Genomic DNA, 21639 nt, shown 5'->3' with positions numbered 1-21639 from the left:
TGCCTACTGCAGGGCCTTTTGAAAACCGGCCACCAAATGGGCCTATTTCTCTGCCCTCTGTTATCATTGACGCCCTCAGCCGTTGTGCTCACCGGGAGCAAGGCCGCAGTCTTTTCTCTCCCCTACATTTGCGCTGTTCAGCGACGGCAGGGACACAAATGCATGCTGTGATAAGTTTGCAGCCTCCCCGAGGGAAAGCCAGCTGTTGCTGGCACACGGGACGTGATGTCGTCCTTGTACTTCCTCTGCAAAAGTGACTGCACTGCCGCTGGCCAGCACTGTTGTTGGAGGCCCCCTGTCTCCCCCGGAGAGGGAGCAGCGCCCTCTGCTGCCTAGAAAGATGAAAAAGCTTACAGCACCTGGTATTCCCAGGCGGTCTCCCATCCAAGTACTAACCAGGCCCGACCCTGCTTAGCTTCCGAGATCGGACGAGATCGGGCGTGTTCAGAGTGGTATGGCCGTAAGCAATTGAGGCGGCGGCAGGGAGGCCTTTTATACACGGCTTAGCCTGTGCCTACTGCAGGGCCTTTTGAAAACCGGCCACCAAATGGGCCTATTTCTCTGCCCTCTGTTATCATTGACGCCCTCAGCCGTTGTGCTCACCGGGAGCAAGGCCGCAGTCTTTTCTCTCCCCTACATTTGCGCTGTTCAGCGACGGCAGGGACACAAATGCATGCTGTGATAAGTTTGCAGCCTCCCCGAGGGAAAGCCAGCTGTTGCTGGCACACGGGACGTGATGTCGTCCTTGTACTTCCTCTGCAAAAGTGACTGCACTGCCGCTGGCCAGCACTGTTGTTGGAGGCCCCCTGTCTCCCCCGGAGAGGGAGCAGCGCCCTCTGCTGCCTAGAAAGATGAAAAAGCTTACAGCACCTGGTATTCCCAGGCGGTCTCCCATCCAAGTACTAACCAGGCCCGCCCCTGCTTAGCTTCCGAGATCGGACGAGATCGGGCGTGTTCAGAGTGGTATGGCCGTAAGCAATTGAGGCGGCGGCAGGGAGGCCTTTTATACACGGCTTAGCCTGTGCCTACTGCAGGGCCTTTTGAAAACCGGCCACCAAATGGGCCTATTTCTCTGCCCTCTGTTATCATTGACGCCCTCAGCCGTTGTGCTCACCGGGAGCAAGGCCGCAGTCTTTTCTCTCCCCTACATTTGCGCTGTTCAGCGACGGCAGGGACACAAATGCATGCTGTGATAAGTTTGCAGCCTCCCCGAGGGAAAGCCAGCTGTTGCTGGCACACGGGACGTGATGTCGTCCTTGTACTTCCTCTGCAAAAGTGACTGCACTGCCGCTGGCCAGCACTGTTGTTGGAGGCCCCCTGTCTCCCCCGGAGAGGGAGCAGCGCCCTCTGCTGCCTAGAAAGATGAAAAAGCTTACAGCACCTGGTATTCCCAGGCGGTCTCCCATCCAAGTACTAACCAGGCCCGACCCTGCTTAGCTTCCGAGATCGGGCGTGTTCAGAGTGGTATGGCCGTAAGCAATTGAGGCGGCGGCAGGGAGGCCTGTTATACACGGCTTAGCCTGTGCCTACTGCAGGGCCTTTTGAAAACCGGCCACCAAATGGGCCTATTTCTCTGCCCTCTGTTATCATTGACGCCCTCAGCCGTTGTGCTCACCGGGAGCAAGGCCGCAGTCTTTTCTCTCCCCTACATTTGCGCTGTTCAGCGACGGCAGGGACACAAATGCATGCTGTGATAAGTTTGCAGCCTCCCCGAGGGAAAGCCAGCTGTTGCTGGCACACGGGACGTGATGTCGTCCTTGTACTTCCTCTGCAAAAGTGACTGCACTGCCGCTGGCCAGCACTGTTGTTGGAGGCCCCCTGTCTCCCCCGGAGAGGGAGCAGCGCCCTCTGCTGCCTAGAAAGATGAAAAAGCTTACAGCACCTGGTATTCCCAGGCGGTCTCCCATCCAAGTACTAACCAGGCCCGACCCTGCTTAGCTTCCGAGATCGGACGAGATCGGGCGTGTTCAGAGTGGTATGGCCGTAAGCAATTGAGGCGGCGGCAGGGAGGCCTTTTATACACGGCTTAGCCTGTGCCTACTGCAGGGCCTTTTGAAAACCGGCCACCAAATGGGCCTATTTCTCTGCCCTCTGTTATCATTGACGCCCTCAGCCGTTGTGCTCACCGGGAGCAAGGCCGCAGTCTTTTCTCTCCCCTACATTTGCGCTGTTCAGCGACGGCAGGGACACAAATGCATGCTGTGATAAGTTTGCAGCCTCCCCGAGGGAAAGCCAGCTGTTGCTGGCACACGGGACGTGATGTCGTCCTTGTACTTCCTCTGCAAAAGTGACTGCACTGCCGCTGGCCAGCACTGTTGTTGGAGGCCCCCTGTCTCCCCCGGAGAGGGAGCAGCGCCCTCTGCTGCCTAGAAAGATGAAAAAGCTTACAGCACCTGGTATTCCCAGGCGGTCTCCCATCCAAGTACTAACCAGGCCCGACCCTGCTTAGCTTCCGAGATCGGACGAGATCGGGCGTGTTCAGAGTGGTATGGCCGTAAGCAATTGAGGCAGCGGCAGGGAGGCCTTTTATACACGGCTTAGCCTGTGCCTACTGCAGGGCCTTTTGAAAACCGGCCACCAAATGGGCCTATTTCTCTGCCCTCTGTTATCATTGACGCCCTCAGCCGTTGTGCTCACCGGGAGCAAGGCCGCAGTCTTTTCTCTCCCCTACATTTGCGCTGTTCAGCGACGGCAGGGACACAAATGCATGCTGTGATAAGTTTGCAGCCTCCCCGAGGGAAAGCCAGCTGTTGCTGGCACACGGGACGTGATGTCGTCCTTGTACTTCCTCTGCAAAAGTGACTGCACTGCCGCTGGCCAGCACTGTTGTTGGAGGCCCCCTGTCTCCCCCGGAGAGGGAGCAGCGCCCTCTGCTGCCTAGAAAGATGAAAAAGCTTACAGCACCTGGTATTCCCAGGCGGTCTCCCATCCAAGTACTAACCAGGCCCGACCCTGCTTAGCTTCCGAGATCGGACGAGATCGGGCGTGTTCAGAGTGGTATGGCGGTAAGCAATTGAGGCGGTGGCAGGGAGGCCTTTTATACACGGCTTAGCCTGTGCCTACTGCAGGGCCTTTTGAAAACCGGCCACCAAATGGGCCTATTTCTCTGCCCTCTGTTATCATTGACGCCCTCAGCCGTTGTGCTCACCGGGAGCAAGGCCGCAGTCTTTTCTCTCCCCTACATTTGCGCTGTTCAGCGACGGCAGGGACACAAATGCATGCTGTGATAAGTTTGCAGCCTCCCCGAGGGAAAGCCAGCTGTTGCTGGCACACGGGACGTGATGTCGTCCTTGTACTTCCTCTGCAAAAGTGACTGCACTGCCGCTGGCCAGCACTGTTGTTGGAGGCCCCCTGTCTCCCCCGGAGAGGGAGCAGCGCCCTCTGCTGCCTAGAAAGATGAAAAAGCTTACAGCACCTGGTATTCCCAGGCGGTCTCCCATCCAAGTACTAACCAGGCCCGACCCTGCTTAGCTTCCGAGATCGGACGAGATCGGGCGTGTTCAGAGTGGTATGGCCGTAAGCAATTGAGGCGGCGGCAGGGAGGCCTTTTATACACGGCTTAGCCTGTGCCTACTGCAGGGCCTTTTGAAAACCGGCCACCAAATGGGCCTATTTCTCTGCCCTCTATTATCATTGACGCCCTCAGCCGTTGTGCTCACCGGGAGCAAGGCCGCAGTCTTTTCTCTCCCCTACATTTGCGCTGTTCAGCGACGGCAGGGACACAAATGCATGCTGTGATAAGTTTGCAGCCTCCCCGAGGGAAAGCCAGCTGTTGCTGGCACACGGGACGTGATGTCGTCCTTGTACTTCCTCTGCAAAAGTGACTGCACTGCCGCTGGCCAGCACTGTTGTTGGAGGCCCCCTGTCTCCCCCGGAGAGGGAGCAGCGCCCTCTGCTGCCTAGAAAGATGAAAAAGCTTACAGCACCTGGTATTCCCAGGCGGTCTCCCATCCAAGTACTAACCAGGCCCGACCCTGCTTAGCTTCCGAGATCGGACGAGATCGGGCGTGTTCAGAGTGGTATGGCCGTAAGCAATTGAGGCGGCGGCAGGGAGGCCTTTTATACACGGCTTAGCCTGTGCCTACTGCAGGGCCTTTTGAAAACCGGCCACCAAATGGGCCTATTTCTCTGCCCTCTGTTATCATTGACGCCCTCAGCCGTTGTGCTCACCGGGAGCAAGGCCGCAGTCTTTTCTCTCCCCTACATTTGCGCTGTTCAGCGACGGCAGGGACACAAATGCATGCTGTGATAAGTTTGCAGCCTCCCCGAGGGAAAGCCAGCTGTTGCTGGCACACGGGACGTGATGTCGTCCTTGTACTTCCTCTGCAAAAGTGACTGCACTGCCGCTGGCCAGCACTGTTGTTGGAGGCCCCCTGTCTCCCCCGGAGAGGGAGCAGCGCCCTCTGCTGCCTAGAAAGATGAAAAAGCTTACAGCACCTGGTATTCCCAGGCGGTCTCCCATCCAAGTACTAACCAGGCCCGACCCTGCTTAGCTTCCGAGATCGGGCGTGTTCAGAGTGGTATGGCCGTAAGCAATTGAGGCGGCGGCAGGGAGGCCTGTTATACACGGCTTAGCCTGTGCCTACTGCAGGGCCTTTTGAAAACCGGCCACCAAATGGGCCTATTTCTCTGCCCTCTGTTATCATTGACGCCCTCAGCCGTTGTGCTCACCGGGAGCAAGGCCGCAGTCTTTTCTCTCCCCTACATTTGCGCTGTTCAGCGACGGCAGGGACACAAATGCATGCTGTGATAAGTTTGCAGCCTCCCCGAGGGAAAGCCAGCTGTTGCTGGCACACGGGACGTGATGTCGTCCTTGTACTTCCTCTGCAAAAGTGACTGCACTGCCGCTGGCCAGCACTGTTGTTGGAGGCCCCCTGTCTCCCCCGGAGAGGGAGCAGCGCCCTCTGCTGCCTAGAAAGATGAAAAAGCTTACAGCACCTGGTATTCCCAGGCGGTCTCCCATCCAAGTACTAACCAGGCCCGACCCTGCTTAGCTTCCGAGATCGGACGAGATCGGGCGTGTTCAGAGTGGTATGGCCGTAAGCAATTGAGGCGGCGGCAGGGAGGCCTTTTATACACGGCTTAGCCTGTGCCTACTGCAGGGCCTTTTGAAAACCGGCCACCAAATGGGCCTATTTCTCTGCCCTCTGTTATCATTGACGCCCTCAGCCGTTGTGCTCACCGGGAGCAAGGCCGCAGTCTTTTCTCTCCCCTACATTTGCGCTGTTCAGCGACGGCAGGGACACAAATGCATGCTGTGATAAGTTTGCAGCCTCCCCGAGGGAAAGCCAGCTGTTGCTGGCACACGGGACGTGATGTCGTCCTTGTACTTCCTCTGCAAAAGTGACTGCACTGCCGCTGGCCAGCACTGTTGTTGGAGGCCCCCTGTCTCCCCCGGAGAGGGAGCAGCGCCCTCTGCTGCCTAGAAAGATGAAAAAGCTTACAGCACCTGGTATTCCCAGGCGGTCTCCCATCCAAGTACTAACCAGGCCCGACCCTGCTTAGCTTCCGAGATCGGACGAGATCGGGCGTGTTCAGAGTGGTATGGCCGTAAGCAATTGAGGCAGCGGCAGGGAGGCCTTTTATACACGGCTTAGCCTGTGCCTACTGCAGGGCCTTTTGAAAACCGGCCACCAAATGGGCCTATTTCTCTGCCCTCTGTTATCATTGACGCCCTCAGCCGTTGTGCTCACCGGGAGCAAGGCCGCAGTCTTTTCTCTCCCCTACATTTGCGCTGTTCAGCGACGGCAGGGACACAAATGCATGCTGTGATAAGTTTGCAGCCTCCCCGAGGGAAAGCCAGCTGTTGCTGGCACACGGGACGTGATGTCGTCCTTGTACTTCCTCTGCAAAAGTGACTGCACTGCCGCTGGCCAGCACTGTTGTTGGAGGCCCCCTGTCTCCCCCGGAGAGGGAGCAGCGCCCTCTGCTGCCTAGAAAGATGAAAAAGCTTACAGCACCTGGTATTCCCAGGCGGTCTCCCATCCAAGTACTAACCAGGCCCGACCCTGCTTAGCTTCCGAGATCGGACGAGATCGGGCGTGTTCAGAGTGGTATGGCGGTAAGCAATTGAGGCGGTGGCAGGGAGGCCTTTTATACACGGCTTAGCCTGTGCCTACTGCAGGGCCTTTTGAAAACCGGCCACCAAATGGGCCTATTTCTCTGCCCTCTGTTATCATTGACGCCCTCAGCCGTTGTGCTCACCGGGAGCAAGGCCGCAGTCTTTTCTCTCCCCTACATTTGCGCTGTTCAGCGACGGCAGGGACACAAATGCATGCTGTGATAAGTTTGCAGCCTCCCCGAGGGAAAGCCAGCTGTTGCTGGCACACGGGACGTGATGTCGTCCTTGTACTTCCTCTGCAAAAGTGACTGCACTGCCGCTGGCCAGCACTGTTGTTGGAGGCCCCCTGTCTCCCCCGGAGAGGGAGCAGCGCCCTCTGCTGCCTAGAAAGATGAAAAAGCTTACAGCACCTGGTATTCCCAGGCGGTCTCCCATCCAAGTACTAACCAGGCCCGACCCTGCTTAGCTTCCGAGATCGGACGAGATCGGGCGTGTTCAGAGTGGTATGGCCGTAAGCAATTGAGGCGGCGGCAGGGAGGCCTTTTATACACGGCTTAGCCTGTGCCTACTGCAGGGCCTTTTGAAAACCGGCCACCAAATGGGCCTATTTCTCTGCCCTCTATTATCATTGACGCCCTCAGCCGTTGTGCTCACCGGGAGCAAGGCCGCAGTCTTTTCTCTCCCCTACATTTGCGCTGTTCAGCGACGGCAGGGACACAAATGCATGCTGTGATAAGTTTGCAGCCTCCCCGAGGGAAAGCCAGCTGTTGCTGGCACACGGGACGTGATGTCGTCCTTGTACTTCCTCTGCAAAAGTGACTGCACTGCCGCTGGCCAGCACTGTTGTTGGAGGCCCCCTGTCTCCCCCGGAGAGGGAGCAGCGCCCTCTGCTGCCTAGAAAGATGAAAAAGCTTACAGCACCTGGTATTCCCAGGCGGTCTCCCATCCAAGTACTAACCAGGCCCGACCCTGCTTAGCTTCCGAGATCGGACGAGATCGGGCGTGTTCAGAGTGGTATGGCCGTAAGCAATTGAGGCGGCGGCAGGGAGGCCTTTTATACACGGCTTAGCCTGTGCCTACTGCAGGGCCTTTTGAAAACCGGCCACCAAATGGGCCTATTTCTCTGCCCTCTGTTATCATTGACGCCCTCAGCCGTTGTGCTCACCGGGAGCAAGGCCGCAGTCTTTTCTCTCCCCTACATTTGCGCTGTTCAGCGACGGCAGGGACACAAATGCATGCTGTGATAAGTTTGCAGCCTCCCCGAGGGAAAGCCAGCTGTTGCTGGCACACGGGACGTGATGTCGTCCTTGTACTTCCTCTGCAAAAGTGACTGCACTGCCGCTGGCCAGCACTGTTGTTGGAGGCCCCCTGTCTCCCCCGGAGAGGGAGCAGCGCCCTCTGCTGCCTAGAAAGATGAAAAAGCTTACAGCACCTGGTATTCCCAGGCGGTCTCCCATCCAAGTACTAACCAGGCCCGACCCTGCTTAGCTTCCGAGATCGGGCGTGTTCAGAGTGGTATGGCCGTAAGCAATTGAGGCGGCGGCAGGGAGGCCTGTTATACACGGCTTAGCCTGTGCCTACTGCAGGGCCTTTTGAAAACCGGCCACCAAATGGGCCTATTTCTCTGCCCTCTGTTATCATTGACGCCCTCAGCCGTTGTGCTCACCGGGAGCAAGGCCGCAGTCTTTTCTCTCCCCTACATTTGCGCTGTTCAGCGACGGCAGGGACACAAATGCATGCTGTGATAAGTTTGCAGCCTCCCCGAGGGAAAGCCAGCTGTTGCTGGCACACGGGACGTGATGTCGTCCTTGTACTTCCTCTGCAAAAGTGACTGCACTGCCGCTGGCCAGCACTGTTGTTGGAGGCCCCCTGTCTCCCCCGGAGAGGGAGCAGCGCCCTCTGCTGCCTAGAAAGATGAAAAAGCTTACAGCACCTGGTATTCCCAGGCGGTCTCCCATCCAAGTACTAACCAGGCCCGACCCTGCTTAGCTTCCGAGATCGGACGAGATCGGGCGTGTTCAGAGTGGTATGGCCGTAAGCAATTGAGGCTGCGGCAGGGAGGCCTTTTATACACGGCTTAGCCTGTGCCTACTGCAGGGCCTTTTGAAAACCGGCCACCAAATGGGCCTATTTCTCTGCCCTCTGTTATCATTGACGCCCTCAGCCGTTGTGCTCACCGGGAGCAAGGCCGCAGTCTTTTCTCTCCCCTACATTTGCGCTGTTCAGCGACGGCAGGGACACAAATGCATGCTGTGATAAGTTTGCAGCCTCCCCGAGGGAAAGCCAGCTGTTGCTGGCACACGGGACGTGATGTCGTCCTTGTACTTCCTCTGCAAAAGTGACTGCACTGCCGCTGGCCAGCACTGTTGTTGGAGGCCCCCTGTCTCCCCCGGAGAGGGAGCAGCGCCCTCTGCTGCCTAGAAAGATGAAAAAGCTTACAGCACCTGGTATTCCCAGGCGGTCTCCCATCCAAGTACTAACCAGGCCCGACCCTGCTTAGCTTCCGAGATCGGACGAGATCGGGCGTGTTCAGAGTGGTATGGCCGTAAGCAATTGAGGCGGCGGCAGGGAGGCCTTTTATACACGGCTTAGCCTGTGCCTACTGCAGGGCCTTTTGAAAACCGGCCACCAAATGGGCCTATTTCTCTGCCCTCTGTTATCATTGACGCCCTCAGCCGTTGTGCTCACCGGGAGCAAGGCCGCAGTCTTTTCTCTCCCCTACATTTGCGCTGTTCAGCGACGGCAGGGACACAAATGCATGCTGTGATAAGTTTGCAGCCTCCCCGAGGGAAAGCCAGCTGTTGCTGGCACACGGGACGTGATGTCGTCCTTGTACTTCCTCTGCAAAAGTGACTGCACTGCCGCTGGCCAGCACTGTTGTTGGAGGCCCCCTGTCTCCCCCGGAGAGGGAGCAGCGCCCTCTGCTGCCTAGAAAGATGAAAAAGCTTACAGCACCTGGTATTCCCAGGCGGTCTCCCATCCAAGTACTAACCAGGCCCGACCCTGCTTAGCTTCCGAGATCGGGCGTGTTCAGAGTGGTATGGCCGTAAGCAATTGAGGCGGCGGCAGGGAGGCCTGTTATACACGGCTTAGCCTGTGCCTACTGCAGGGCCTTTTGAAAACCGGCCACCAAATGGGCCTATTTCTCTGCCCTCTGTTATCATTGACGCCCTCAGCCGTTGTGCTCACCGGGAGCAAGGCCGCAGTCTTTTCTCTCCCCTACATTTGCGCTGTTCAGCGACGGCAGGGACACAAATGCATGCTGTGATAAGTTTGCAGCCTCCCCGAGGGAAAGCCAGCTGTTGCTGGCACACGGGACGTGATGTCGTCCTTGTACTTCCTCTGCAAAAGTGACTGCACTGCCGCTGGCCAGCACTGTTGTTGGAGGCCCCCTGTCTCCCCCGGAGAGGGAGCAGCGCCCTCTGCTGCCTAGAAAGATGAAAAAGCTTACAGCACCTGGTATTCCCAGGCGGTCTCCCATCCAAGTACTAACCAGGCCCGACCCTGCTTAGCTTCCGAGATCGGACGAGATCGGGCGTGTTCAGAGTGGTATGGCCGTAAGCAATTGAGGCTGCGGCAGGGAGGCCTTTTATACACGGCTTAGCCTGTGCCTACTGCAGGGCCTTTTGAAAACCGGCCACCAAATGGGCCTATTTCTCTGCCCTCTGTTATCATTGACGCCCTCAGCCGTTGTGCTCACCGGGAGCAAGGCCGCAGTCTTTTCTCTCCCCTACATTTGCGCTGTTCAGCGACGGCAGGGACACAAATGCATGCTGTGATAAGTTTGCAGCCTCCCCGAGGGAAAGCCAGCTGTTGCTGGCACACGGGACGTGATGTCGTCCTTGTACTTCCTCTGCAAAAGTGACTGCACTGCCGCTGGCCAGCACTGTTGTTGGAGGCCCCCTGTCTCCCCCGGAGAGGGAGCAGCGCCCTCTGCTGCCTAGAAAGATGAAAAAGCTTACAGCACCTGGTATTCCCAGGCGGTCTCCCATCCAAGTACTAACCAGGCCCGACCCTGCTTAGCTTCCGAGATCGGACGAGATCGGGCGTGTTCAGAGTGGTATGGCCGTAAGCAATTGAGGCGGCGGCAGGGAGGCCTTTTATACACGGCTTAGCCTGTGCCTACTGCAGGGCCTTTTGAAAACCGGCCACCAAATGGGCCTATTTCTCTGCCCTCTGTTATCATTGACGCCCTCAGCCGTTGTGCTCACCGGGAGCAAGGCCGCAGTCTTTTCTCTCCCCTACATTTGCGCTGTTCAGCGACGGCAGGGACACAAATGCATGCTGTGATAAGTTTGCAGCCTCCCCGAGGGAAAGCCAGCTGTTGCTGGCACACGGGACGTGATGTCGTCCTTGTACTTCCTCTGCAAAAGTGACTGCACTGCCGCTGGCCAGCACTGTTGTTGGAGGCCCCCTGTCTCCCCCGGAGAGGGAGCAGCGCCCTCTGCTGCCTAGAAAGATGAAAAAGCTTACAGCACCTGGTATTCCCAGGCGGTCTCCCATCCAAGTACTAACCAGGCCCGACCCTGCTTAGCTTCCGAGATCGGGCGTGTTCAGAGTGGTATGGCCGTAAGCAATTGAGGCGGCGTCAGGGAGGCCTGTTATACACGGCTTAGCCTGTGCCTACTGCAGGGCCTTTTGAAAACCGGCCACCAAATGGGCCTATTTCTCTGCCCTCTGTTATCATTGACGCCCTCAGCCGTTGTGCTCACCGGGAGCAAGGCCGCAGTCTTTTCTCTCCCCTACATTTGCGCTGTTCAGCGACGGCAGGGACACAAATGCATGCTGTGATAAGTTTGCAGCCTCCCCGAGGGAAAGCCAGCTGTTGCTGGCACACGGGACGTGATGTCGTCCTTGTACTTCCTCTGCAAAAGTGACTGCACTGCCGCTGGCCAGCACTGTTGTTGGAGGCCCCCTGTCTCCCCCGGAGAGGGAGCAGCGCCCTCTGCTGCCTAGAAAGATGAAAAAGCTTACAGCACCTGGTATTCCCAGGCGGTCTCCCATCCAAGTACTAACCAGGCCCGACCCTGCTTAGCTTCCGAGATCGGACGAGATCGGGCGTGTTCAGAGTGGTATGGCCGTAAGCAATTGAGGCGGCGGCAGGGAGGCCTTTTATACACGGCTTAGCCTGTGCCTACTGCAGGGCCTTTTGAAAACCGGCCACCAAATGGGCCTATTTCTCTGCCCTCTGTTATCATTGACGCCCTCAGCCGTTGTGCTCACCGGGAGCAAGGCCGCAGTCTTTTCTCTCCCCTACATTTGCGCTGTTCAGCGACGGCAGGGACACAAATGCATGCTGTGATAAGTTTGCAGCCTCCCCGAGGGAAAGCCAGCTGTTGCTGGCACACGGGACGTGATGTCGTCCTTGTACTTCCTCTGCAAAAGTGACTGCACTGCCGCTGGCCAGCACTGTTGTTGGAGGCCCCCTGTCTCCCCCGGAGAGGGAGCAGCGCCCTCTGCTGCCTAGAAAGATGAAAAAGCTTACAGCACCTGGTATTCCCAGGCGGTCTCCCATCCAAGTACTAACCAGGCCCGACCCTGCTTAGCTTCCGAGATCGGACGAGATCGGGCGTGTTCAGAGTGGTATGGCCGTAAGCAATTGAGGCGGCGGCAGGGAGGCCTTTTATACACGGCTTAGCCTGTGCCTACTGCAGGGCCTTTTGAAAACCGGCCACCAAATGGGCCTATTTCTCTGCCCTCTGTTATCATTGACGCCCTCAGCCGTTGTGCTCACCGGGAGCAAGGCCGCAGTCTTTTCTCTCCCCTACATTTGCGCTGTTCAGCGACGGCAGGGACACAAATGCATGCTGTGATAAGTTTGCAGCCTCCCCGAGGGAAAGCCAGCTGTTGCTGGCACACGGGACGTGATGTCGTCCTTGTACTTCCTCTGCAAAAGTGACTGCACTGCCGCTGGCCAGCACTGTTGTTGGAGGCCCCCTGTCTCCCCCGGAGAGGGAGCAGCGCCCTCTGCTGCCTAGAAAGATGAAAAAGCTTACAGCACCTGGTATTCCCAGGCGGTCTCCCATCCAAGTACTAACCAGGCCCGACCCTGCTTAGCTTCCGAGATCGGACGAGATCGGGCGTGTTCAGAGTGGTATGGCCGTAAGCAATTGAGGCGGCGGCAGGGAGGCCTTTTATCCACGGCTTAGCCTGTGCCTACTGCAGGGCCTTTTGAAAACCGGCCACCAAATGGGCCTATTTCTCTGCCCTCTGTTATCATTGACGCCCTCAGCCGTTGTGCTCACCGGGAGCAAGGCCGCAGTCTTTTCTCTCCCCTACATTTGCGCTGTTCAGCGACGGCAGGGACACAAATGCATGCTGTGATAAGTTTGCAGCCTCCCCGAGGGAAAGCCAGCTGTTGCTGGCACACGGGACGTGATGTCGTCCTTGTACTTCCTCTGCAAAAGTGACTGCACTGCCGCTGGCCAGCACTGTTGTTGGAGGCCCCCTGTCTCCCCCGGAGAGGGAGCAGCGCCCTCTGCTGCCTAGAAAGATGAAAAAGCTTACAGCACCTGGTATTCCCAGGCGGTCTCCCATCCAAGTACTAACCAGGCCCGACCCTGCTTAGCTTCCGAGATCGGACGAGATCGGGCGTGTTCAGAGTGGTATGGCCGTAAGCAATTGAGGCGGCGGCAGGGAGGCCTTTTATACACGGCTTAGCCTGTGCCTACTGCAGGGCCTTTTGAAAACCGGCCACCAAATGGGCCTATTTCTCTGCCCTCTGTTATCATTGACGCCCTCAGCCGTTGTGCTCACCGGGAGCAAGGCCGCAGTCTTTTCTCTCCCCTACATTTGCGCTGTTCAGCGACGGCAGGGACACAAATGCATGCTGTGATAAGTTTGCAGCCTCCCCGAGGGAAAGCCAGCTGTTGCTGGCACACGGGACGTGATGTCGTCCTTGTACTTCCTCTGCAAAAGTGACTGCACTGCCGCTGGCCAGCACTGTTGTTGGAGGCCCCCTGTCTCCCCCGGAGAGGGAGCAGCGCCCTCTGCTGCCTAGAAAGATGAAAAAGCTTACAGCACCTGGTATTCCCAGGCGGTCTCCCATCCAAGTACTAACCAGGCCCGACCCTGCTTAGCTTCCGAGATCGGACGAGATCGGGCGTGTTCAGAGTGGTATGGCCGTAAGCAATTGAGGCGGCGGCAGGGAGGCCTTTTATACACGGCTTAGCCTGTGCCTACTGCAGGGCCTTTTGAAAACCGGCCACCAAATGGGCCTATTTCTCTGCCCTCTGTTATCATTGACGCCCTCAGCCGTTGTGCTCACCGGGAGCAAGGCCGCAGTCTTTTCTCTCCCCTACATTTGCGCTGTTCAGCGACGGCAGGGACACAAATGCATGCTGTGATAAGTTTGCAGCCTCCCCGAGGGAAAGCCAGCTGTTGCTGGCACACGGGACGTGATGTCGTCCTTGTACTTCCTCTGCAAAAGTGACTGCACTGCCGCTGGCCAGCACTGTTGTTGGAGGCCCCCTGTCTCCCCCGGAGAGGGAGCAGCGCCCTCTGCTGCCTAGAAAGATGAAAAAGCTTACAGCACCTGGTATTCCCAGGCGGTCTCCCATCCAAGTACTAACCAGGCCCGACCCTGCTTAGCTTCCGAGATCGGGCGTGTTCAGAGTGGTATGGCCGTAAGCAATTGAGGCGGCGTCAGGGAGGCCTGTTATACACGGCTTAGCCTGTGCCTACTGCAGGGCCTTTTGAAAACCGGCCACCAAATGGGCCTATTTCTCTGCCCTCTGTTATCATTGACGCCCTCAGCCGTTGTGCTCACCGGGAGCAAGGCCGCAGTCTTTTCTCTCCCCTACATTTGCGCTGTTCAGCGACGGCAGGGACACAAATGCATGCTGTGATAAGTTTGCAGCCTCCCCGAGGGAAAGCCAGCTGTTGCTGGCACACGGGACGTGATGTCGTCCTTGTACTTCCTCTGCAAAAGTGACTGCACTGCCGCTGGCCAGCACTGTTGTTGGAGGCCCCCTGTCTCCCCCGGAGAGGGAGCAGCGCCCTCTGCTGCCTAGAAAGATGAAAAAGCTTACAGCACCTGGTATTCCCAGGCGGTCTCCCATCCAAGTACTAACCAGGCCCGACCCTGCTTAGCTTCCGAGATCGGACGAGATCGGGCGTGTTCAGAGTGGTATGGCCGTAAGCAATTGAGGCGGCGGCAGGGAGGCCTTTTATACACGGCTTAGCCTGTGCCTACTGCAGGGCCTTTTGAAAACCGGCCACCAAATGGGCCTATTTCTCTGCCCTCTGTTATCATTGACGCCCTCAGCCGTTGTGCTCACCGGGAGCAAGGCCGCAGTCTTTTCTCTCCCCTACATTTGCGCTGTTCAGCGACGGCAGGGACACAAATGCATGCTGTGATAAGTTTGCAGCCTCCCCGAGGGAAAGCCAGCTGTTGCTGGCACACGGGACGTGATGTCGTCCTTGTACTTCCTCTGCAAAAGTGACTGCACTGCCGCTGGCCAGCACTGTTGTTGGAGGCCCCCTGTCTCCCCCGGAGAGGGAGCAGCGCCCTCTGCTGCCTAGAAAGATGAAAAAGCTTACAGCACCTGGTATTCCCAGGCGGTCTCCCATCCAAGTACTAACCAGGCCCGACCCTGCTTAGCTTCCGAGATCGGACGAGATCGGGCGTGTTCAGAGTGGTATGGCCGTAAGCAATTGAGGCGGCGGCAGGGAGGCCTTTTATACACGGCTTAGCCTGTGCCTACTGCAGGGCCTTTTGAAAACCGGCCACCAAATGGGCCTATTTCTCTGCCCTCTGTTATCATTGACGCCCTCAGCCGTTGTGCTCACCGGGAGCAAGGCCGCAGTCTTTTCTCTCCCCTACATTTGCGCTGTTCAGCGACGGCAGGGACACAAATGCATGCTGTGATAAGTTTGCAGCCTCCCCGAGGGAAAGCCAGCTGTTGCTGGCACACGGGACGTGATGTCGTCCTTGTACTTCCTCTGCAAAAGTGACTGCACTGCCGCTGGCCAGCACTGTTGTTGGAGGCCCCCTGTCTCCCCCGGAGAGGGAGCAGCGCCCTCTGCTGCCTAGAAAGATGAAAAAGCTTACAGCACCTGGTATTCCCAGGCGGTCTCCCATCCAAGTACTAACCAGGCCCGACCCTGCTTAGCTTCCGAGATCGGGCGTGTTCAGAGTGGTATGGCCGTAAGCAATTGAGGCGGCGGCAGGGAGGCCTGTTATACACGGCTTAGCCTGTGCCTACTGCAGGGCCTTTTGAAAACCGGCCACCAAATGGGCCTATTTCTCTGCCCTCTGTTATCATTGACGCCCTCAGCCGTTGTGCTCACCGGGAGCAAGGCCGCAGTCTTTTCTCTCCCCTACATTTGCGCTGTTCAGCGACGGCAGGGACACAAATGCATGCTGTGATAAGTTTGCAGCCTCCCCGAGGGAAAGCCAGCTGTTGCTGGCACACGGGACGTGATGTCGTCCTTGTACTTCCTCTGCAAAAGTGACTGCACTGCCGCTGGCCAGCACTGTTGTTGGAGGCCCCCTGTCTCCCCCGGAGAGGGAGCAGCGCCCTCTGCTGCCTAGAAAGATGAAAAAGCTTACAGCACCTGGTATTCCCAGGCGGTCTCCCATCCAAGTACTAACCAGGCCCGACCCTGCTTAGCTTCCGAGATCGGACGAGATCGGGCGTGTTCAGAGTGGTATGGCCGTAAGCAATTGAGGCGGCGGCAGGGAGGCCTTTTATACACGGCTTAGCCTGTGCCTACTGCAGGGCCTTTTGAAAACCGGCCACCAAATGGGCCTATTTCTCTGCCCTCTGTTATCATTGACGCCCTCAGCCGTTGTGCTCACCGGGAGCAAGGCCGCAGTCTTTTCTCTCCCCTACATTTGCGCTGTTCAGCGACGGCAGGGACACAAATGCATGCTGTGATAAGTTTGCAGCCTCCCCGAGGGAAAGCCAGCTGTTGCTGGCACACGGGACGTGATGTCGTCCTTGTACTTCCTCTGCAAAAGTGACTGCACTGCCGCTGGCCAGCACTGTTGTTGGAGGCCCCCTGTCTCCCCCGGAGAGGGAGCAGCGCCCTCTGCTGCCTAGAAAGATGAAAAAGCTTACAGCACCTGGTATTCCCAGGCGGTCTCCCATCCAAGTACTAACCAGGCCCGACCCTGCTTAGCTTCCGAGATCGGGCGTGTTCAGAGTGGTATGGCCGTAAGCAATTGAGGCGGCGGCAGGGAGGCCTGTTATACACGGCTTAGCCTGTGCCTACTGCAGGGCCTTTTGAAAACCGGCCACCAAATGGGCCTATTTCTCTGCCCTCTGTTATCATTGACGCCCTCAGCCGTTGTGCTCACCGGGAGCAAGGCCGCAGTCTTTTCTCTCCCCTACATTTGCGCTGTTCAGCGACGGCAGGGACACAAATGCATGCTGTGATAAGTTTGCAGCCTCCCCGAGGGAAAGCCAGCTGTTGCTGGCACACGGGACGTGATGTCGTCCTTGTACTTCCTCTGCAAAAGTGACTGCACTGCCGCTGGCCAGCACTGTTGTTGGAGGCCCCCTGTCTCCCCCGGAGAGGGAGCAGCGCCCTCTGCTGCCTAGAAAGATGAAAAAGCTTACAGCACCTGGTATTCCCAGGCGGTCTCCCATCCAAGTACTAACCAGGCCCGACCCTGCTTAGCTTCCGAGATCGGACGAGATCGGGCGTGTTCAGAGTGGTATGGCCGTAAGCAATTGAGGCGGCGGCAGGGAGGCCTTTTATACACGGCTTAGCCTGTGCCTACTGCAGGGCCTTTTGAAAACCGGCCACCAAATGGGCCTATTTCTCTGCCCTCTGTTATCATTGACGCCCTCAGCCGTTGTGCTCACCGGGAGCAAGGCCGCAGTCTTTTCTCTCCCCTACATTTGCGCTGTTCAGCGACGGCAGGGACACAAATGCATGCTGTGATAAGTTTGCAGCCTCCCCGAGGGAAAGCCAGCTGTTGCTGGCACACGGGACGTGATGTCGTCCTTGTACTTCCTCTGCAAAAGTGACTGCACTGCCGCTGGCCAGCACTGTTGTTGGAGGCCCCCTGTCTCCCCCGGAGAGGGAGCAGCGCCCTCTGCTGCCTAGAAAGATGAAAAAGCTTACAGCACCTGGTATTCCCAGGCGGTCTCCCATCCAAGTACTAACCAGGCCCGACCCTGCTTAGCTTCCGAGATCGGACGAGATCGGGCGTGTTCAGAGTGGTATGGCCGTAAGCAATTGAGGCGGCGGCAGGGAGGCCTTTTATACACGGCTTAGCCTGTGCCTACTGCAGGGCCTTTTGAAAACCGGCCACCAAATGGGCCTATTTCTCTGCCCTCTGTTATCATTGACGCCCTCAGCCGTTGTGCTCACCGGGAGCAAGGCCGCAGTCTTTTCTCTCCCCTACATTTGCGCTGTTCAGCGACGGCAGGGACACAAATGCATGCTGTGATAAGTTTGCAGCCTCCCCGAGGGAAAGCCAGCTGTTGCTGGCACACGGGACGTGATGTCGTCCTTGTACTTCCTCTGCAAAAGTGACTGCACTGCCGCTGGCCAGCACTGTTGTTGGAGGCCCCCTGTCTCCCCCGGAGAGGGAGCAGCGCCCTCTGCTGCCTAGAAAGATGAAAAAGCTTACAGCACCTGGTATTCCCAGGCGGTCTCCCATCCAAGTACTAACCAGGCCCGACCCTGCTTAGCTTCCGAGATCGGACGAGATCGGGCGTGTTCAGAGTGGTATGGCCGTAAGCAATTGAGGCGGCGGCAGGGAGGCCTTTTATACACGGCTTAGCCTGTGCCTACTGCAGGGCCTTTTGAAAACCGGCCACCAAATGGGCCTATTTCTCTGCCCTCTGTTATCATTGACGCCCTCAGCCGTTGTGCTCACCGGGAGCAAGGCCGCAGTCTTTTCTCTCCCCTACATTTGCGCTGTTCAGCGACGGCAGGGACACAAATGCATGCTGTGATAAGTTTGCAGCCTCCCCGAGGGAAAGCCAGCTGTTGCTGGCACACGGGACGTGATGTCGTCCTTGTACTTCCTCTGCAAAAGTGACTGCACTGCCGCTGGCCAGCACTGTTGTTGGAGGCCCCCTGTCTCCCCCGGAGAGGGAGCAGCGCCCTCTGCTGCCTAGAAAGATGAAAAAGCTTACAGCACCTGGTATTCCCAGGCGGTCTCCCATCCAAGTACTAACCAGGCCCGACCCTGCTTAGCTTCCGAGATCGGGCGTGTTCAGAGTGGTATGGCCGTAAGCAATTGAGGCGGCGGCAGGGAGGCCTGTTATACACGGCTTAGCCTGTGCCTACTGCAGGGCCTTTTGAAAACCGGCCACCAAATGGGCCTATTTCTCTGCCCTCTGTTATCATTGACGCCCTCAGCCGTTGTGCTCACCGGGAGCAAGGCCGCAGTCTTTTCTCTCCCCTACATTTGCGCTGTTCAGCGACGGCAGGGACACAAATGCATGCTGTGATAAGTTTGCAGCCTCCCCGAGGGAAAGCCAGCTGTTGCTGGCACACGGGACGTGATGTCGTCCTTGTACTTCCTCTGCAAAAGTGACTGCACTGCCGCTGGCCAGCACTGTTGTTGGAGGCCCCCTGTCTCCCCCGGAGAGGGAGCAGCGCCCTCTGCTGCCTAGAAAGATGAAAAAGCTTACAGCACCTGGTATTCCCAGGCGGTCTCCCATCCAAGTACTAACCAGGCCCGACCCTGCTTAGCTTCCGAGATCGGACGAGATCGGGCGTGTTCAGAGTGGTATGGCCGTAAGCAATTGAGGCGGCGGCAGGGAGGCCTTTTATACACGGCTTAGCCTGTGCCTACTGCAGGGCCTTTTGAAAACCGGCCACCAAATGGGCCTATTTCTCTGCCCTCTGTTATCATTGACGCCCTCAGCCGTTGTGCTCACCGGGAGCAAGGCCGCAGTCTTTTCTCTCCCCTACATTTGCGCTGTTCAGCGACGGCAGGGACACAAATGCATGCTGTGATAAGTTTGCAGCCTCCCCGAGGGAAAGCCAGCTGTTGCTGGCACACGGGACGTGATGTCGTCCTTGTACTTCCTCTGCAAAAGTGACTGCACTGCCGCTGGCCAGCACTGTTGTTGGAGGCCCCCTGTCTCCCCCGGAGAGGGAGCAGCGCCCTCTGCTGCCTAGAAAGATGAAAAAGCTTACAGCACCTGGTATTCCCAGGCGGTCTCCCATCCAAGTACTAACCAGGCCCGACCCTGCTTAGCTTCCGAGATCGGACGAGATCGGGCGTGTTCAGAGTGGTATGGCCGTCAGCAATTGAGGCGGCGGCAGGGAGGCCTTTTATACACGGCTTAGCCTGTGCCTACTGCAGGGCCTTTTGAAAACCGGCCACCAAATGGGCCTATTTCTCTGCCCTCTGTTATCATTGACGCCCTCAGCCGTTGTGCTCACCGGGAGCAAGGCCGCAGTCTTTTCTCTCCCCTACATTTGCGCTGTTCAGCGACGGCAGGGACACAAATGCATGCTGTGATAAGTTTGCAGCCTCCCCGAGGGAAAGCCAGCTGTTGCTGGCACACGGGACGTGATGTCGTCCTTGTACTTCCTCTGCAAAAGTGACTGCACTGCCGCTGGCCAGCACTGTTGTTGGAGGCCCCCTGTCTCCCCCGGAGAGGGAGCAGCGCCCTCTGCTGCCTAGAAAGATGAAAAAGCTTACAGCACCTGGTATTCCCAGGCGGTCTCCCATCCAAGTACTAACCAGGCCCGACCCTGCTTAGCTTCCGAGATCGGGCGTGTTCAGAGTGGTATGGCCGTAAGCAATTGAGGCGGCGGCAGGGAGGCCTGTTATACACGGCTTAGCCTGTGCCTACTGCAGGGCCTTTTGAAAACCGGCCACCAAATGGGCCTATTTCTCTGCCCTCTGTTATCATTGACGCCCTCAGCCGTTGTGCTCACCGGGAGCAAGGCCGCAGTCTTTTCTCTCCCCTACATTTGCGCTGTTCAGCGACGGCAGGGACACAAATGCATGCTGTGATAAGTTTGCAGCCTCCCCGAGGGAAAGCCAGCTGTTGCTGGCACACGGGACGTGATGTCGTCCTTGTACTTCCTCTGCAAAAGTGACTGCACTGCCGCTGGCCAGCACTGTTGTTGGAGGCCCCCTGTCTCCCCCGGAGAGGGAGCAGCGCCCTCTGCTGCCTAGAAAGATGAAAAAGCTTACAGCACCTGGTATTCCCAGGCGGTCTCCCATCCAAGTACTAACCAGGCCCGACCCTGCTTAGCTTCCGAGATCGGACGAGATCGGGCGTGTTCAGAGTGGTATGGCCGTAAGCAATTGAGGCGGCGGCAGGGAGGCCTTTTATACACGGCTTAGCCTGTGCCTACTGCAGGGCCTTTTGAAAACCGGCCACCAAATGGGCCTATTTCTCTGCCCTCTATTATCATTGACGCCCTCAGCCGTTGTGCTCACCGGGAGCAAGGCCGCAGTCTTTTCTCTCCCCTACATTTGCGCTGTTCAGCGACGGCAGGGACACAAATGCATGCTGTGATAAGTTTGCAGCCTCCCCGAGGGAAAGCCAGCTGTTGCTGGCACACGGGACGTGATGTCGTCCTTGTACTTCCTCTGCAAAAGTGACTGCACTGCCGCTGGCCAGCACTGTTGTTGGAGGCCCCCTGTCTCCCCCGGAGAGGGAGCAGCGCCCTCTGCTGCCTAGAAAGATGAAAAAGCTTACAGCACCTGGTATTCCCAGGCGGTCTCCCATCCAAGTACTAACCAGGCCCGACCCTGCTTAGCTTCCGAGATCGGACGAGATCGGGCGTGTTCAGAGTGGTATGGCCGTAAGCAATTGAGGCGGCGGCAGGGAGGCCTGTTATACACGGCTTAGCCTGTGCCTACTGCAGGGCCTTTTGAAAACCGGCCACCAAATGGGCCTATTTCTCTGCCCTCTGTTATCATTGACGCCCTCAGCCGTTGTGCTCACCGGGAGCAAGGCCGCAGTCTTTTCTCTCCCCTACATTTGCGCTGTTCAGCGACGGCAGGGACACAAATGCATGCTGTGATAAGTTTGCAGCCTCCCCGAGGGAAAGCCAGCTGTTGCTGGCACACGGGACGTGATGTCGTCCTTGTACTTCCTCTGCAAAAGTGACTGCACTGCCGCTGGCCAGCACTGTTGTTGGAGGCCCCCTGTCTCCCCCGGAGAGGGAGCAGCGCCCTCTGCTGCCTAGAAAGATGAAAAAGCTTACAGCACCTGGTATTCCCAGGCGGTCTCCCATCCAAGTACTAACCAGGCCCGACCCTGCTTAGCTTCCGAGATCGGACGAGATCGGGCGTGTTCAGAGTGGTATGGCCGTAAGCAATTGAGGCGGCGGCAGGGAGGCCTGTTATACACGGCTTAGCCTGTGCCTACTGCAGGGCCTTTTGAAAACCGGCCACCAAATGGGCCTATTTCTCTGCCCTCTGTTATCATTGACGCCCTCAGCCGTTGTGCTCACCGGGAGCAAGGCCGCAGTCTTTTCTCTCCCCTACATTTGCGCTGTTCAGCGACGGCAGGGACACAAATGCATGCTGTGATAAGTTTGCAGCCTCCCCGAGGGAAAGCCAGCTGTTGCTGGCACACGGGACGTGATGTCGTCCTTGTACTTCCTCTGCAAAAGTGACTGCACTGCCGCTGGCCAGC

At 57.5% G+C, this 21639-nt stretch overlaps 32 non-coding genes and 10 pseudogenes across 32 annotated transcripts; all 42 read right to left on the bottom strand.

Moving 5' to 3' along the window:
* Positions 1–347: 347 nt before the first annotated feature.
* Positions 348–466, bottom strand: LOC144541504 (5S ribosomal RNA). The gene has a single exon (XR_013506620.1). It is a non-coding gene; the product is annotated as a 5S ribosomal RNA (ribosomal RNA).
* A 392-nt stretch (positions 467–858) lies between these two features.
* On the bottom strand, positions 859–977 carry LOC144540931 (5S ribosomal RNA). The gene has a single exon (XR_013506148.1). It is a non-coding gene; the product is annotated as a 5S ribosomal RNA (ribosomal RNA).
* A 392-nt stretch (positions 978–1369) lies between these two features.
* On the bottom strand, positions 1370–1478 carry LOC144541294 (5S ribosomal RNA; annotated as a pseudogene).
* Positions 1479–1870: 392 nt separating this feature from the next.
* LOC144541503 (5S ribosomal RNA) lies at positions 1871–1989 on the bottom strand. Its single transcript, XR_013506619.1, has one exon. It is a non-coding gene; the product is annotated as a 5S ribosomal RNA (ribosomal RNA).
* A 392-nt stretch (positions 1990–2381) lies between these two features.
* On the bottom strand, positions 2382–2500 carry LOC144541502 (5S ribosomal RNA). The gene has a single exon (XR_013506618.1). It is a non-coding gene; the product is annotated as a 5S ribosomal RNA (ribosomal RNA).
* A 392-nt stretch (positions 2501–2892) lies between these two features.
* Positions 2893–3011, bottom strand: LOC144541139 (5S ribosomal RNA). The gene has a single exon (XR_013506354.1). It is a non-coding gene; the product is annotated as a 5S ribosomal RNA (ribosomal RNA).
* A 392-nt stretch (positions 3012–3403) lies between these two features.
* On the bottom strand, positions 3404–3522 carry LOC144541501 (5S ribosomal RNA). Its single transcript, XR_013506617.1, has one exon. It is a non-coding gene; the product is annotated as a 5S ribosomal RNA (ribosomal RNA).
* A 392-nt stretch (positions 3523–3914) lies between these two features.
* Positions 3915–4033, bottom strand: LOC144541500 (5S ribosomal RNA). The gene has a single exon (XR_013506616.1). It is a non-coding gene; the product is annotated as a 5S ribosomal RNA (ribosomal RNA).
* Positions 4034–4425: 392 nt separating this feature from the next.
* On the bottom strand, positions 4426–4534 carry LOC144541293 (5S ribosomal RNA; annotated as a pseudogene).
* A 392-nt stretch (positions 4535–4926) lies between these two features.
* LOC144541499 (5S ribosomal RNA) lies at positions 4927–5045 on the bottom strand. Its single transcript, XR_013506615.1, has one exon. It is a non-coding gene; the product is annotated as a 5S ribosomal RNA (ribosomal RNA).
* A 392-nt stretch (positions 5046–5437) lies between these two features.
* Positions 5438–5556, bottom strand: LOC144541498 (5S ribosomal RNA). Its single transcript, XR_013506614.1, has one exon. It is a non-coding gene; the product is annotated as a 5S ribosomal RNA (ribosomal RNA).
* Positions 5557–5948: 392 nt separating this feature from the next.
* LOC144541138 (5S ribosomal RNA) lies at positions 5949–6067 on the bottom strand. Its single transcript, XR_013506353.1, has one exon. It is a non-coding gene; the product is annotated as a 5S ribosomal RNA (ribosomal RNA).
* Positions 6068–6459: 392 nt separating this feature from the next.
* LOC144541496 (5S ribosomal RNA) lies at positions 6460–6578 on the bottom strand. The gene has a single exon (XR_013506612.1). It is a non-coding gene; the product is annotated as a 5S ribosomal RNA (ribosomal RNA).
* Positions 6579–6970: 392 nt separating this feature from the next.
* Positions 6971–7089, bottom strand: LOC144541495 (5S ribosomal RNA). Its single transcript, XR_013506611.1, has one exon. It is a non-coding gene; the product is annotated as a 5S ribosomal RNA (ribosomal RNA).
* Positions 7090–7481: 392 nt separating this feature from the next.
* Positions 7482–7590, bottom strand: LOC144541292 (5S ribosomal RNA; annotated as a pseudogene).
* A 392-nt stretch (positions 7591–7982) lies between these two features.
* LOC144541494 (5S ribosomal RNA) lies at positions 7983–8101 on the bottom strand. The gene has a single exon (XR_013506610.1). It is a non-coding gene; the product is annotated as a 5S ribosomal RNA (ribosomal RNA).
* Positions 8102–8493: 392 nt separating this feature from the next.
* LOC144541493 (5S ribosomal RNA) lies at positions 8494–8612 on the bottom strand. The gene has a single exon (XR_013506609.1). It is a non-coding gene; the product is annotated as a 5S ribosomal RNA (ribosomal RNA).
* Positions 8613–9004: 392 nt separating this feature from the next.
* LOC144541291 (5S ribosomal RNA) lies at positions 9005–9113 on the bottom strand (annotated as a pseudogene).
* A 392-nt stretch (positions 9114–9505) lies between these two features.
* On the bottom strand, positions 9506–9624 carry LOC144541492 (5S ribosomal RNA). Its single transcript, XR_013506608.1, has one exon. It is a non-coding gene; the product is annotated as a 5S ribosomal RNA (ribosomal RNA).
* A 392-nt stretch (positions 9625–10016) lies between these two features.
* On the bottom strand, positions 10017–10135 carry LOC144541491 (5S ribosomal RNA). The gene has a single exon (XR_013506607.1). It is a non-coding gene; the product is annotated as a 5S ribosomal RNA (ribosomal RNA).
* Positions 10136–10527: 392 nt separating this feature from the next.
* On the bottom strand, positions 10528–10636 carry LOC144541289 (5S ribosomal RNA; annotated as a pseudogene).
* A 392-nt stretch (positions 10637–11028) lies between these two features.
* LOC144541490 (5S ribosomal RNA) lies at positions 11029–11147 on the bottom strand. The gene has a single exon (XR_013506606.1). It is a non-coding gene; the product is annotated as a 5S ribosomal RNA (ribosomal RNA).
* Positions 11148–11539: 392 nt separating this feature from the next.
* On the bottom strand, positions 11540–11658 carry LOC144541489 (5S ribosomal RNA). The gene has a single exon (XR_013506605.1). It is a non-coding gene; the product is annotated as a 5S ribosomal RNA (ribosomal RNA).
* Positions 11659–12050: 392 nt separating this feature from the next.
* LOC144541488 (5S ribosomal RNA) lies at positions 12051–12169 on the bottom strand. Its single transcript, XR_013506604.1, has one exon. It is a non-coding gene; the product is annotated as a 5S ribosomal RNA (ribosomal RNA).
* A 392-nt stretch (positions 12170–12561) lies between these two features.
* Positions 12562–12680, bottom strand: LOC144541487 (5S ribosomal RNA). Its single transcript, XR_013506603.1, has one exon. It is a non-coding gene; the product is annotated as a 5S ribosomal RNA (ribosomal RNA).
* Positions 12681–13072: 392 nt separating this feature from the next.
* Positions 13073–13191, bottom strand: LOC144541486 (5S ribosomal RNA). Its single transcript, XR_013506602.1, has one exon. It is a non-coding gene; the product is annotated as a 5S ribosomal RNA (ribosomal RNA).
* Positions 13192–13583: 392 nt separating this feature from the next.
* Positions 13584–13692, bottom strand: LOC144541288 (5S ribosomal RNA; annotated as a pseudogene).
* A 392-nt stretch (positions 13693–14084) lies between these two features.
* Positions 14085–14203, bottom strand: LOC144541485 (5S ribosomal RNA). The gene has a single exon (XR_013506601.1). It is a non-coding gene; the product is annotated as a 5S ribosomal RNA (ribosomal RNA).
* Positions 14204–14595: 392 nt separating this feature from the next.
* Positions 14596–14714, bottom strand: LOC144541484 (5S ribosomal RNA). Its single transcript, XR_013506600.1, has one exon. It is a non-coding gene; the product is annotated as a 5S ribosomal RNA (ribosomal RNA).
* Positions 14715–15106: 392 nt separating this feature from the next.
* LOC144541287 (5S ribosomal RNA) lies at positions 15107–15215 on the bottom strand (annotated as a pseudogene).
* A 392-nt stretch (positions 15216–15607) lies between these two features.
* On the bottom strand, positions 15608–15726 carry LOC144541483 (5S ribosomal RNA). Its single transcript, XR_013506599.1, has one exon. It is a non-coding gene; the product is annotated as a 5S ribosomal RNA (ribosomal RNA).
* A 392-nt stretch (positions 15727–16118) lies between these two features.
* Positions 16119–16227, bottom strand: LOC144541286 (5S ribosomal RNA; annotated as a pseudogene).
* A 392-nt stretch (positions 16228–16619) lies between these two features.
* LOC144541482 (5S ribosomal RNA) lies at positions 16620–16738 on the bottom strand. The gene has a single exon (XR_013506598.1). It is a non-coding gene; the product is annotated as a 5S ribosomal RNA (ribosomal RNA).
* Positions 16739–17130: 392 nt separating this feature from the next.
* On the bottom strand, positions 17131–17249 carry LOC144541481 (5S ribosomal RNA). The gene has a single exon (XR_013506597.1). It is a non-coding gene; the product is annotated as a 5S ribosomal RNA (ribosomal RNA).
* A 392-nt stretch (positions 17250–17641) lies between these two features.
* On the bottom strand, positions 17642–17760 carry LOC144541480 (5S ribosomal RNA). The gene has a single exon (XR_013506596.1). It is a non-coding gene; the product is annotated as a 5S ribosomal RNA (ribosomal RNA).
* Positions 17761–18152: 392 nt separating this feature from the next.
* On the bottom strand, positions 18153–18261 carry LOC144541285 (5S ribosomal RNA; annotated as a pseudogene).
* A 392-nt stretch (positions 18262–18653) lies between these two features.
* LOC144541479 (5S ribosomal RNA) lies at positions 18654–18772 on the bottom strand. The gene has a single exon (XR_013506595.1). It is a non-coding gene; the product is annotated as a 5S ribosomal RNA (ribosomal RNA).
* Positions 18773–19164: 392 nt separating this feature from the next.
* Positions 19165–19283, bottom strand: LOC144541022 (5S ribosomal RNA). Its single transcript, XR_013506237.1, has one exon. It is a non-coding gene; the product is annotated as a 5S ribosomal RNA (ribosomal RNA).
* Positions 19284–19675: 392 nt separating this feature from the next.
* Positions 19676–19784, bottom strand: LOC144541284 (5S ribosomal RNA; annotated as a pseudogene).
* A 392-nt stretch (positions 19785–20176) lies between these two features.
* LOC144541478 (5S ribosomal RNA) lies at positions 20177–20295 on the bottom strand. Its single transcript, XR_013506594.1, has one exon. It is a non-coding gene; the product is annotated as a 5S ribosomal RNA (ribosomal RNA).
* Positions 20296–20687: 392 nt separating this feature from the next.
* Positions 20688–20806, bottom strand: LOC144541477 (5S ribosomal RNA). The gene has a single exon (XR_013506593.1). It is a non-coding gene; the product is annotated as a 5S ribosomal RNA (ribosomal RNA).
* Positions 20807–21198: 392 nt separating this feature from the next.
* Positions 21199–21317, bottom strand: LOC144541475 (5S ribosomal RNA). The gene has a single exon (XR_013506591.1). It is a non-coding gene; the product is annotated as a 5S ribosomal RNA (ribosomal RNA).
* Between the last annotated feature and the right edge of the window lie 322 nt (positions 21318–21639).

This window comes from Centroberyx gerrardi, chromosome 10, assembly GCF_048128805.1.
Source record: "Centroberyx gerrardi isolate f3 chromosome 10, fCenGer3.hap1.cur.20231027, whole genome shotgun sequence".
In the NCBI taxonomy this organism is placed as follows: Eukaryota; Metazoa; Chordata; class Actinopteri; order Beryciformes; family Berycidae; genus Centroberyx; species Centroberyx gerrardi.
This window is presented reverse-complemented; position numbering and strand designations above follow the sequence as displayed.